The sequence below is a fragment of the Triticum urartu genome, chromosome 2A (genome assembly GCF_056163025.1).
Source record: "Triticum urartu cultivar PI428250 chromosome 2A, HENAU_Tu73, whole genome shotgun sequence".
NCBI classification, from domain to species: Eukaryota; Viridiplantae; Streptophyta; class Magnoliopsida; order Poales; family Poaceae; genus Triticum; species Triticum urartu.
The window spans coordinates 253,766,282-253,781,181 of NC_141874.1; positions in this window are offsets into that span (position 1 = coordinate 253,766,282).

The window sequence follows — 14,900 nt, forward strand, 5'->3', positions numbered from 1 at the left end:
AGCCAATATGGGCATCCAGGTCCCGCTATTGGTTATTGACCAAAGAGGTGTCTCGGTCATGTCTACATAGTTCTCAAACCCGTAGGGTCCGCACGCTTAACGTTCGTTGACGGTATAGTACTATATGAGTTATGTATGTTGATGACCGAATGTTATTCGGAGTCCGGGATGAGATCACGGACATGACGAGGAGCTCCAGAATGGTCCGGAGATAAAGTTTGATATATGGGATAATAGTGTTTGGTCACCGGAAGGGTTCCGGAAATCACCGGAAGGGGTTCCGGATGTTTCTCGAAATGTTTGGGTACGAGAACACTTTATTTGGGCCAAAGGGGAAAGCCCACAAGGTTTTTGGAAAGCGCAAAAGGAAGTTTTGCAGAGTCTAGGGGCCAGACGCCAGGGTCCTTGGTGTCTGGGTCCAGACGCCGGGAACCCTGGTGTCTAGCCCTGGTGTCCGAGAAGGACTCTTGCCTTTCGGGCAAAACAGACTTTGAGGAGGCTTTTGCTCCAAGTTTCGACCCCAGTGCTCAACATATAAATAGAGGGGCAGGGCTAGCACCAAAGACACATCAACAAACACCAAGCCGTGTGCCAGCAACCCCGTCCCCTCTAGTTTATCCTCCGTCCCAGTTTTCGTAGTGCTTAGGCGAAGCCCTGCGGAGATTGTTCTTCACCAACACCGTCACCACGACGCCGTGCTGCCGGAACTCATCTAGTACTTCGCTCCTCTTGCTAGATCGAGAAGGCGAGGACGTCACCGAGCCGAACGTGTGCAGAACTCGGAGGTTCCGTGCTTTCGGTACTTGGATCGGTCGGACATGAAGACGTACAACTACATCAACCGCGTTGATACAACGCTTGCGCGAACGGTCTACAAGGGTACGCAGACAACACTCTCCGCTCTCGTTGCTATGCATCACCATGATCTTGCGTGTGCGTAGGAATTTTTTTGAAATTAGTATGCTCCCCAACATGTTGATCCTGATATAATTACTTTGGTTGTATCTGATCCTTTCTATGGCTATGAATCTGAAACTGTTGTGGCACATGTAAGTGCATCTAGTGCCACCCCTAGTTGGTTTTGGAGTATTGACGACAAACCTAGTTGAGGGGCTAATGTGTTTGTGAGAATTGCAGGAAAACACAGGTAGAAGTCCCTCATTGATTCGGTTTTACTACCAGAGATGACCCCTAAAAATGTATGAAGACATTGAAGACAAAGTTGGTATATGAAGATATTCACATTGAAGACTATGACAAAACAAGACACGTTATGAAGCCTGTGGAACTCGAAGACTTAGATCTTTCGTAGTTCTCTTTATTTTGTGTTGAGTCATAGGAACCACCATACTGTTAAGTGGGGTCCAGGAGAACCAGTCAGAATGACTGAAGTGATGCCTAAATCAAAAACTTATGTCTTCGAGTGAAGACAATGAGATCGAATCTTGTCCAGAGCCGGACAAGTCAGCTTTGCTTGCAGCCCAAGGAAAGTTTCCATGAGAGTTCGAAATCAGACCGTTGAGACACGTGTCAGGTCCTTAGTGACCTAGGGTCATTTCGGACAAATCAGGTCGGGTTGCCAAGTGGCTATAAATAGCCCACCCCCACAACCATAAACGGTTGGCTGCTCAGATTTCAGTGCACGGCTTTTGTCGTTTGAGAGAAACCCACCTCGAAGCCTTTGAGAGAAAATTCATAGAGAGGAGAAAAGCCCTAACCACCCAGAGCCAGAGTAAATTGGGCATCACTTAAGTCTTCTTGTCTGTGTGATCTAAAGACTTATTACACTTGAGGACTGTGAATTCTCCAGACGGTTAGGCGTCGCGTTCAGATCATCCAAGAGACATTGTGGATTGCCAGTGAACGAAGTCTGTGAAGGTTTGGGAGTCTACCTTGAAGACTTACCAGAGTGATTGGGCGAGGACTAAGTGACCTTAGCTCAAGGAGAATACGGTGAGGACTTGGTGTCCTGAACTGTGTGTTCAGGACTGGGTGTCCGGGACTGTGTGTCCTAAGGCTTAAATACCTAGCCGCTCCAACTAGACGTACAGTTGTCACAGCAACTGGAACTGGTCCAACATATCATTGTCTTCAACGAGTCACTGGTTTTATCTTCACTTCCTTCTCTTGCTGTTACTCACTGTGAAGTCATTGCATGCTTGCTTTATCATTTGTCTTCACAACGTGAATGCATGATCTGTTTGGCTTCATAACTTCTTCCTACTTGATCCTTATTACACTGAAGCTGTTTGTCACTGTGCTTTCACTCTATTGAATACATGACCATGGCTGGCCTAGTGTAATCTAACTTCCGCTGCATAGTAATATGCATAATCTTCACTGTTTGTCTTCATAACTCCCAAGTTTTGAAGACTTTCATAAAAATCGCCTATTCACCCCCCCCTCTAGTCGATATAACGCATTTTCAATTGGTATCAGAGCAAGGTGCTCCCTTGTTTTGTGTGATTCGGTTTAACCACCTGGAGTTTTAGCTATGTCGACTGCAGGGATAATCAAAGTCTCCGCTGCGTGCCCCGTCTTCGATGGAACTAAATATCCCTACTGGAAGAATAAGATGCGAATGCATCTTGAAGCCATTGACGTCGACCTATGGTATGTCGTCGAGAACGGCGTTCCCAAGGCCGGAGGAGGTGTCACTGCTGCTGATGTCAAGAAGTTCAGTCAACTGGACTCTACTGCCAAGAATATCATCTGTGGTCATCTAACAAAAGGACAGTATGGCCGTGTGAGTGCCTTGAAGACATCCAAGCTAGTCTGGGACTGGCTCTCCAAGGTCAATGAAGGCATCTCAACCCAGAGAGATCAAAGAAACAGTGTTCTTCACAACCTCTTCAACCGCTTCAAGCGAAATGACAATGAGAATGTTCAGCACACATTTGACCGACTCACTGACATCACGAATGAGCTTCAAGCCCTCGGCGCCACTGAAATCACCAAACATGAAATCGTCAAGACGTTGCTGAGATCACTTGATAGTTCGTTTGACATCCTGGCCCTGATGATTCAAGAACGTCCTGATTTCAAGACACTCGATCCGTCTGACATACTTGAGAGGCTCAACACACATGAGTTTCAGCTTTCTGAGAAAAGAGATATCTATGGTCCAAACTATGGGCGAACTCGCGCCTTGAAGGCAAAAGTTGTCTCCTCATCTGAAGAAGAATCTGACTGCAGTTCTGATGATCCTGAAGACATTGGAAGAGAACTTGCAATGCTAGTGAAGAAGTTCCAAAAATTCACCAAGAAGAAAGGCTTCAGAAAATCTTCACGATCAAGCTCAAGGAATGATGAAGCTTCTGCTCATGATTACAAGAAGAAAACATGTCACAAGTGCAAGAAAACTGGACACTTCATCTCTGAGTGTCCTCAGTGGGACAATGAGAACAGAAGGAAGAAGAAGAGCAAGGAATATGATTCTGACGACAAGAAGAAAAAGAAATACTCAAAGTCTTCTTCCAAGTCTTCATCAAAGTCTTCATCACACAAGAAGAGCTCATCTGGCAAGGCACGTGCGTTTGTTGGAAAGGAGATGGATTCAGAGGAGGAATCCGCATCTGAGGAGGCAGAGGTGGAGTCTGAGGAGGAGTCTGATTCTGGCATTGCGAGTCTGGCTACAGCATACGTCGCCAAGTCTATCTTCAACACTGAAGACAATGACTGCATCACTGACACCGACACAAATGACAAGAACGACTCCACTCCTACCTACTGCTTCATGGCACGCGGTGCCAAGGTAAACACATGCACTACTCGCTATCAAACATCTAGTGACGATGACTCTGAATGTGATTCAAAACCTAGCTACAAAACACTTGCTAAAATTGCAACTGAACAACAGAAAGCTATGGAACATATTCAAAAACTGTTAGACAGAAGCGATGATCTGTTGGGTGCTGAAATGACTCGATCTGAATCCTTAATTGAAGACATAAAAAACCTTCACGTTAAGTATCAGGAACTTGAAGATCGTCATGATACTCTCTCAACAACTCATGAAAAGCTTTCCTATGATTATCTTCAAAGGAAGCAAGAACTTGAGAAATTGAGAGCGGCTCATGAAGATCTTCAAAAGGAAAACGAGTCACTTCGCTCCGAACAGATTAGTCCCGCTCAGGAAGGATTTGAACCACCATGTCTTAAATGCATTGAGCGTGACAATGCTAATTCTGTTGCTGAATGTTCCACTGCTACTGCTGTTGCAATATCTTCAACTGTTGATGTGGTGACTAACCCCTCTGCTGAGGATACCACTGCTATTGCTGATGAGAATGCTAGGTTGAAGACATTGCTTGAAACAGGGATGTACAAAAGTCTTAAAGGACATCAGACATTATGTGATGTCCTCAAGAAGCAGATTCTGAACCGAAACCCTAGGAAAGAGGGTGTTGGGTTTGTTAGGAAAATAAATGCAGATGGCTCTTACTGGAAACCTGAGCAGTACCCCAAAACCACATGGGTTGCTGCAAAGGAACTTTCAGCAGATCCATCCAACTTATCTGGCTTCACTTGTGCTAACCCCATTATCATTGATGAATTCTTTGATGCAAACTATAAACTGTTTAAGAATCAGAATGGTGAAGTGTTTGCCAGGTACATTGGTACTAACTGCAGGAATGGACCGCCTATTAAGAAGATCTGGGTTCCGAAAAAGTGTCTGGAAAATCTTCCTGTGAATGTCTTCATGACACCTCACTTAAAGAAGACAAACCTCAGACCAAAGGCTTCATATGGTCCAAAGGCTTCATACAAACAGAGGACTCACCTGAGTCACACTAACGCAAATATTTTGTAGGGAAACTATACTCAGGCATATGAATATGAGAGCGGTTCATCGAACCGTGTTCATATGACCAAAAATTATTCTGCTTATTCCTATGAGTATTATTGTCCACCTGCTAGACTGTTTGCTAAGGCTTCAAAGCCAAAATTCTCAGATGCTGCACTTAGACTTATTGCTTCTAAGCCACCCTTGAAGATGTGGGTGGTTAAGAAAGCTTAACTCTCTTTTGCAGGGAAAGGTCTCCAGCAGAAAAACAAAATCTTCTAATGCTATTGCTGGGGACCTTAAAAATCTTGTAGGGCGCAAGATAAAATGCCCGAATGGCATCATTATTTACTTCGTTGCTGAATCGCATGCTACTCTCCCTATTAGTCCTAATCTGGATCTAAGTTTTCATAACCCACTGGTTCGTCAAATGTTTATGCTTCACAATTCTCTTCGTGAAGCCTATCCCCCTAACTGTACTGTAGGGTACGACACCAGCGACTTCAAAGTCTTCAGAATGGATTATTGACAGTGGGTGTACAAATCACATGACTGGCAGAAGAAGCCTTCTTATGGACTCAACCTTACATCCATCCGACAAGAGCCACATCACATTTGCTGACACTGGTAAAAGTAAGGTATTGGGTCTAGGTAGAGTTGCAATCTCAAAGGATCAACACATGGATAAAGTCATGCTTGTTGAACCCCTTGGCTTCAACTTAATGTCTGTCTCAATGCTTTGCGATTTGAATATGATTGTAATGTTTGGAAAATATCGTTGCCTGGTGCTAATGGATTCTGACAAATCTCTAGTGTTTGAAGGGTATCGGAAAGGTGATTTGTACGTGGTAGATTTCTCAGCAGGACCACAACTTGCAGTATGTCTTCTTGCAAAAGCTTCAGAATGTTGGCTTTGGCATCGGAGGCTTGGGCATGCTGGCATGAGGAACCTCCACACCCTTGCGAAGAAGAAGCATGTCATAGGCATCGAGGGCGTCAAGTTCAAGAAAGATCACTTATGCGGTGCCTGTGAAGCAGGGAAGATGACAAGGGAAAAACATCCTTCGAAGACAATCATGACTACTACACAACCCTTCGAACTACTCCACATGGATCTTTTCGGTCCCACTCACTACTCAACTTTTACTACTTCTGCTTGCCTCTATGGCTTCATCATTGTTGATGATTACTCTAGATATACTTGGGTACACATAATCCTTTACAAGACTAAAGTGCAGGATGTCTTCAGACGCTTCGCCAATCGAGCTATGAACAATTTTGGCGCCAAGATAAAGCACATCAGAAGTGACAATGGCACTGAATTCAAGAACACTGGCCTTGATACATATCTTGATACCTTGGGCATCACACATGAATTTTCAGCCCCATACACGCCACAGCAGAATGGCGTCGTCGAACGCAAGAACAGAACACTCATTGAAATGGCCAGAACAATGCTAGATGAATACAAGACTCCAAGAAAATTCTGGACTGAAGCCATTGATACTGCATGCCATACAATCAATCATGTTTATCTTCACAAGCTTCTGAACAAGACATCTTATGAACTCCTAACTGGCAAGAAGCCAAATGTTAGTTACTTCAGAGTATTTGGCGCAAAGTGCTGGATCAAGGACCCACACCACACCTCAAAGTTTGCACCAAAAGCACATGAGGGCTTCATGCTTGGATATGGAAAGGATTCACACTCCTACAGAGTCTTCAATCTCTTCCATTACAAAGTGGTCGAAACAGTGGATGTACGATTTGATGAAACAAATGGTTCACAAAGAGAGCAACTGCCAAATGTGCTAGATGAAGTTCCAGCTAGTGAATCAATCAAGCTTATGGGAACTGGAGAGATTATGCCTTCTGAAGCTCATCCTGAAGAAGAACTCATCATCTCAGCACCTGATCAACATGAAGACAATGCTCAGCATGAAGACATTCCTCCAAATAACAACGCAGATCATCAGGAGCAAAGTCTTCGCCCTATACATCCTCGTGTTGCAAATGAAGTGCAGATTGACAGAATACTTGACAGCATCAATGCACCTGGTCCACTCACTCGTTCAAGGGCAACTCAGCTAGCAAACTTCTGTGGGCATTTCGCATTCGTCTCAATATCAAAACCAAAGAAAGTTGAAGAAGCCTTCATGGAACCTGAATGGATTCAAGCTATGCAAGAAGAGCTTCAACAGTTTGAGCTGAATAATGTATGGGAACTGGTTAAGCGTCCTGATCCACGGAAGCACAACATAATAGGCACCAAATGGATATACCGCAACAAGCAAGATGAGCATGGTCAAGTTGTCAGAAACAAAGCTCGTCTCGTTGCTCAAGGATATACTCAAGTGGAGGGCATTGACTTCGATGAAACATTTGCTCCTGTGGCTAGACTTGAAGCCATACGCATACTGCTGGCCTGTGCAAATCATCACAACATACTTCTATATCAAATGGATGTGAAAAGTGCCTTTCTCAATGGCAAGATTGAAGAAGAAGTGTATGTTGCACAACCGCCTGGCTTTGAAAATCCAAAACATCCTGATATGGTATACAAGCTCAACAAGGCACTGTATGGCCTCAAACAAGCCCCTAGGGCCTGGTATGATACACTCAAGTACTTTCTGAAGAGCAAAGGCTTCATACCTGGTTCCCTGGATCCCACTCTTTTCACGAAGACATACGATGGTGAACTGTTTGTGTGCCAAATATATGTGGATGACATTATCTTCGGCTGCACCAATCAGAAATACAGTGAAGAGTTTGGATATATGATGCAAGAGCAATATCAGATGTCCATGATGGGGGAGCTGAAGTTCTTCCTTGGTCTTCAAATCCGTCAACAGCGCAATGGCATCTTCATATCTCAAGAGAAGTATCTCAAAGATTGCCTGAAGAAGTTCGGTATGCAAGACTGCAAAGGCTTCACAACACCAATGTCAGCCAAACATCATCTAGGTCCTGACGACAATGGTAAAGAGTTCGATCAAAAGGTATACCGCTCCATGATTGGGTCTTTGCTTTATTTATGTGCATCTAGGCCATATATCATGCTTAGTGTTTGCATGTGTGCTCGATTTCAAGCGGCACCAAAGGAGTCGCATCACTTAGCTGTGAAGCGAATTCTTCGATATTTGGCTCACACCCCAACTCTAGGACTATGGTATCCAAAGGGCTCAGAGTTTGATTTGGTTGGATTTTCGGATGCTGATTATGCTGGTGACAAAGTTGATCGGAAGTCCACGTCAGGCACATGTCACTTTCTGGGACGATCACTTGTATGTTGGTCTTCAAAGAAGCAGAACTGTGTATCTCTCTCCACTGCTGAATCTGAATACATTGCTGCTGGATCTTGCTGCGCTCAGCTTCTGTGGATGAAGCAAACACTCAAGGATTATGGCATTCATTTGAAGCAAGTGCCACTTTACTGCGACAACGAAAGCGCCATCAAGATTGCAAACAACCCAGTTCAGCACTCGAAGACAAAGCACATTGAAATTCATCATCACTTTCTCAGAGATCATGTTGTGAAGGAAGACATTGATATCATCCACGTCAACACTGAAGAGCAATTGGCAGATATTTTCACCAAGCCCTTGGATGAGAAGAGGTTTTGCAAGTTACGGTGTGAGCTAAATATCTTGGAATCCTCAAATGTCCTATGATCAGGCACACATCCTAACACTTATGCATATTGATGATTTAGATGTGCAACACACTTAGTAAAGTATATCTTCAATCAATGAAGACATACATTCTAAGTGTGAATACATTAATGTGGAATTTGACTTCAGAGCGCCACGATAATTGTGCGCCGTGTCTGGGTCTAATACTTCCTATACGGTGGGTAACGCCACCACCAAACGTTCCTTTTCGAAGTTTTTAACTCATGGCGTTACCTTGCAATATCTTCACATTGGTTTGGCTTTGAACCTAACATGTCTTCATGATTATCTTCACTACGATGATTATATATATATATACTCTAGTGTTCTGTCCTCTACAGCATTCACTTATAGCTATGTCTTCTTGGTTGAATCTTTTGAACTAAGTGAATGTAATCGGACCCTAATCTCTCTATGCTTTCTATCTCAAACTCAATCTCTCCAAGTCATATGCATTCTGTTGAAACTGTCGAATGTCTTCACTGTGTCCTTGTCAGTTGAAGACATAGAGGCAACCATAAACGTCCGTTTTTAATGCTCATTCCTCCACATAAGATCCGGAGAAGCAGGAACGACCACCCGACAATTTAGGCGTGTGTGGGACGTGGAACAAATCCCAAACTTCGGCTAACTGGCCACGCGTGCCTCAAATGCGAACCGCCAGGGGCACCTGCGTAGTAGCACACTGAGTCTATAAATTCACACTTACCGCGGTCATTATCTCCTTCTTCCACCCTCGCACAAACCCTAGCGCCAACGCTAGCACTCGACGACGCCGGAGACGAAGCGCTTCGCTGCCGCAACCTCTCCAACGCCGTCCTCACGCCGACCGCGGACATCGTCCTCTCCGCCGTTGCCGTAGGTGTTTTCCGTCGCCAAGTTAGGGCACGGAGGACTGAACTGCTCGGCATCAACTTCCTTCCATCTAGCAGTTCCAGTGTGGTAAATAAAACTTCTTTTTACAGCCTCTTTCGATCTCATGGTTCTGTCACTTTCTACCATAAGTAGTTTCTCTTCACACCAGTTAGATCTCTCGCTGCATCTCATAACATGCCTAGTATATTCACTTGTGCTTCATAAAGTAGTTAGATTCCTCACTTGTACTGATCTATGGGTTCGTACAAATCTGGAACCAACTTCTTATCTATAAGTGAATGTCTTCGCACAATGAGGTCAATGTCTTCTAAACTGATTAATCTTCAAAACCTTCTAAGAATGCATATGACCTCTTCCCCTTCCCTCGCACCTTAATGCTATCATAGGTACATGTCCGTGGGAGAATCCTTCGGTTCTCATAGTCTGCATTCATTTGCAGAATTCCTACAGCATCACATAAACTCTCCTGAAGCCAGTTCCTGTTGGTCCAGAAAAAGAAAGCCTTTGAAGCCTTTGAAAGTTTTGAAGCCTTTCAAGTTAAAGTTTATGGCTTCAGTTGCAGCAGCAAGAAAGGGGGGCAGACAGAGACGTGAGGGAACTTCCAAGGATCTGCCTGAAGACTTGGCAGAAATGTACAAAACAGATCCAGAAGAGAGCTATGGGCAGCGCAAGACTCGAATCCAATGGATTCGACGCTATTGGGCAGAACAGTGGTTCAAATATCGCTTCATCACCCAGGAGTATGCCGAAAAGAATGCTATCAAGAGTCCATGGGGGGATATCTTATACAAGAACCTTGCACCCAGGACTAGAGATGAAGCCATTGCTCAGGGCTTCTACCCATGCATGGTCCGAGGACCACAGCCTGATAATGCACATCCGTCGTCACTTCTCTGGTGTCGTGACGACAATCTCTTCAAACGCAACTTTCAGTTTGCTCAACAGTCAGCGAAGCTAAACAAGAAGAAATTTGGGCTTGACTTCAACCCTGGTCTCTCCTCGCCAAGGGCAGATGGCACATGCGACGCGGAACCCAATATCATCGGTCCGTTTGCCAATCTTCAGGGCCTGATCACCCACATCTTAGTCCAAGGGACTGCTGTGAATGACCCTCCAGCTGATTCTGAGTCTGATGAAGCTCCTGCTGTGGCGAAGCCAAAGAAGACAAAGAAACTAAAAGCTTCGAAGCCGGCTCCTACCTCAAAAATCTCAAGGGCGAAGCCATTAAAAACTGCACCTCCTGAAGTCAGTGTGCAGTCTGAAGACGTATCCCGCGTCTCCAAGCCCCTGAAAGAAAAGGAGCCCCAGCAACAAACAGGCAAAGAGCTCACTGCTGCTGCCATTTTGCGCAGTGAAGCCATTGATCTATCAAGCGACGAAGATCTGGGCGATGACGCACTAGAACAGCTCATCAAAAGCAAGGAGGAAGCGGAAATCTTCAACAATCTACCTCTCTTTGATGTCGCCATCATCCACAGCTTCATCGATGAATGGTTTGACACACCCGATATAAGCTTCAATGATCTGCAGCTACCTGTTGGACTTCGCGTCGCCTTCCAAGGCGCAATTGCTTCAGAACTGGCCATTGCTCAGCGCATTTTTGAGCTGAAGCAGAAAATTGATCACGAAAAAGCTCAGTTCAAGAAGCACATGGCCAGCCTCAGCGTGCAGGAAGTGAGGAACTTCAAAATCATGCTGCATGATCTCAAAGAAAACTTTTTGAAGAAGCGTGCTAAAGCTCAAGGCTCGCGGGAAAGGATGAAGTCATTGGCTGACAAATGTGTTCAAGCCTACAACGAGGCTGAAAAGCGCAAGGCACTTGGGCATCCAGGCATCGACCCCAAGAAGGCCGCAAAGAAGAAGAAGCAGCCTGCTGTGAGTGAACCAGAGGCATCAAGACAAGCAGCCACTCCGATTGTCTTCCCAACTGCCACGACCGGCTCGAAGCCAAAGAGCCGGTCAACAGCTTCAGAGCTAAAGAAGACAAGAGCTGCATAAGCTGAAGCCAGAAAAAGGAAGAGCTCTGAAGCCTCTCCTACTACTCCCAGCAAAAAGAAGCGCAAGACCAAGAAATCTAGGGCTGCTCCCATAGATCCCTTGATGGTTGAACCCCTTTCTGTCATTCACCCCAATGCACAAAGAAGACTGACAGTTCATGAGCCTGCTTCCACAAAGGCACCTGACGCTGAAGATATTCCAGCAGCCGATTCAATACCTGCTAAAGACATTTGTCATCAGGACAATGTGCAAGGTGATGCAGCCCTTCCTCAGCTTGAAACAAGCGATCTCATCAGCATTGGACGTCCTTTGACGCCAATGGCACAAGATGAGTCATGGGCGGATCGCCCTCAGGAGGAAGAAGAAGACATTGAGGCCCAGCCCACTCCGACACCACAAGCGTCGTCTGCGTTCCGTAGGCTTCGCAAAGGTCCACGGCCTCAAGTCCAGTCTGTAGAAATTCCGGCTGCATCAGCCGAAGACAATGAAGAAGCACCTCCAGAACCCACTCCCTCGCTCCATCAAGATGCAGTTCCCCAAGAGAACGTGCCTGAAGATGTCCCTCAAACTACTAACACTGAAGCCAATGTGGAGCCCGCCCCACCAAATGCTTCAGCGGACAGCGAAGCCACTGAGCCAGACACTTCGGTTCCTGAGTCTGCTGCAGATCCACAATTTGACTATCACATAGAGCACAGGCCTAATGTCCAGAAGCCAGTCCCAAGGCTTCCAAGGTTCCCAGGTCCTGCATCAACACCTGGCTCCTTTGATATAAACAGCTTCAAGGCAGACAACACATTTTTCAATAGCTCCAAGAACCCCTATTCAAGGGAAAGGATTGTATCAGACAGGTTCTGGAGCTGTTCACAGCGCAGCTACTATTCATGCATCTTATACAACCAAGGTCGCATCTTCCCACACAAGTGCCTTGAGGTTGAAGCCATTGCTGGTCTGCCATGCCTTGAGGAAGCTTTGGACTGCTTCAGGCAAGTGGGTCTGCTGCCTTTCGTGACTGATGAAGAGCACTGGAACGAAGAGCTTCTGCTTCAGTTTTATGCCACTCTCCATATCAAAGGATACAACAGAGATCCGAAGACTTGGATCCTGGAGTGGATGACCGGAAATGTCCATCATGAAGCCAATGCATTTGATATCACTGAGCTCACCGGCCTTCCCACTCCAGGAGAATTCTTCGAAGAAGGCTGCCAACCACATTCTGAAGCTATTGAGAGTATTTTCCAGAGACCTGAACCCAATATGAGTCAGATGCTCTCAATAATGAAGCCATTGCCTCAAGATGCACCCTATCCAACTCAGTTCTTCGTTGAAGACTTAGAGTACCTGCCCAGGACCATATGTCACATTATCCGGCGGACTCTCTGGCCCATTAAGGGACACTCTCCACATGCCAAGATTGAGGGTGCAATGAAGACTCTCATATTCTATATCATGCATGGAAAATGCTTCAACGCACAGGATCTTTTCATACGACAACTTGCTGCGTCAGGCTCGGACTTATTTGGTCCAAAAATCTATGCCCCTTGGGTGATGAGGCTGATCAAACTGCACTCTACAATTTCGTATCAGCCCTCAGCCCGAAACCATCGCATCTTCCTGCCAGATGTGGATATCTCTGCTGAAGCAATATACCCTGAACCTGCCAAGCAACCAATAAGTCTTCAGAATGCCGAACACCAGAGCTTCACGCAGAATGTTGAAGGTGTTGAAGCCTTGTCCAGGGTCTATCCGATGGCTGGCACTACACGTGCACCAGCATCAACTGAAGCCACAGATAGCACAAACGCTCCAAGACCCAAGAAGTGTGCTCGTGTCCTCACTGACCGAGAGCTTCTTGTGGCCCTTCATCAAAAGCAAGATACGCATCACGACTGGCTGAAACGTCAGATGAAGAGCCTCTTGGTGGATGTCAATCGTCTTCGAAACCTGGCCACCAAAAATGCCTTCGTTACACATGAGACTTGCCGTCGTACGTGGAAAGGACTCTCAATGATCTGCATTGAAGCTGAACTTGAAGAGGATGGCTTAACAGAGTGCTTCAAATTTGACACCACACCTCCTAGAAGGGCTGTGATGCGCAACACACCGTCACTTGAAGACTCTGAGTATTCCTCATCTGCTGCCACCATCACTACAAGGATCATTGATGAAGATGATGATGCTACTTCACCACCACCCGCTTCAGCACCTCAAAGCTCAGCACCGCCAAACAACTCCACCGACCCTGCTGCGCCTGGGAACGCGTAGAAAACTCTATGTCTTCAAACCTTTTTGGTCATTCCTGACAAAAGGGGGAGAAGCATATGATGTTTATAGTCTTCGTGCGGGTCAATATGGGTGGGTGCCTTGTTTTGTTATACTTTGCTTCGTGTTTACAACTCTTGTTTTTGCTTCATTTGGTTCTTTTGAGTTGTAAACACTAAAACTCGATGGTCGTCTGCTACGTGTTTACCACTCTGGTTGCGAAGATAAATTCCGCATGTGCGACGATAAATTCCGCACTCATCTCATTCTGCAGACGTCCATTTTCCATTATGCATGTCATTATCTTAATATACTTTCACATGCATAGTGGATTGTCATCATAAGCTGAAGCTGATCTCCACAAGTACAACCTGCCATGTGCATTTGCATTCCAAAAGCAAATTAACTTATATGCACATCTTCAGGGGGAGCTCTTGCAACTTATGAAGACAAATCCTTTATAAACTTCACACTTTATATTCCCCGTTGAAAACTTCAACTAGTATGTCATCAATCACCAAAAAGGGTGAGATTGTAAGTGCATCTAGTGCCACCCCTAGTTGGTTTTGGAGTATTGACGACAAACCTAGTTGAGGGGCTAATGTGTTTGTGAGAATTGCAGGAAAACACAGGTAGAAGTCCCTCATTGATTCGGTTTTACTACCAGAGATGACCCCTAAAAATGTATGAAGACATTGAAGACAAAGGTGGTATATGAAGATATTCACATTGAAGACTATGACAAAACAAGACACGTTATGAAGCCTGTGGAACTCGAAGACTTAGATCTTTCGTAGTTCTTTTTATTTTGTGTTGAGTCATAGGAACCACCGTACTGTTAAGTGGGGTCCAGGAGAACCAGTCAGAATGACTAAAGTGATGCCTAAATAAAAAACCTATGTCTTCGAGTGAAGACAATGAGAGCGAATCTTGTCCAGAGCCGGACAAGTCAGCTTTGCTTGCAGCCCAAGTAAAGTTGCCATGAGAGTTCGAAATATGACCGTTGAGACACATGTCAGTTCCTTAGTGACCCAGGGTCATTTCGGACAAATCAGGTCGGGTTGCCAAGTGGCTATAAATAGCCCACCCCCACAACCATAAACGGTTGGCTGCTCAGATTTCAGTGCAGGGCTTTTGTCATTTGAGAGCAACCCACCTTGAAGCCTTTGAGAGAAAATTCATAGAGAGGAGAAAAGCCCTAACCACCCAGAGCCAGAGTAAATTGGGCATCACTTAAGTCTTCTTGTCTGTGTGATCTGAAGACTTATTACACTTGAGGACTGTGAATTCTCCAGACGGTTAGGCGT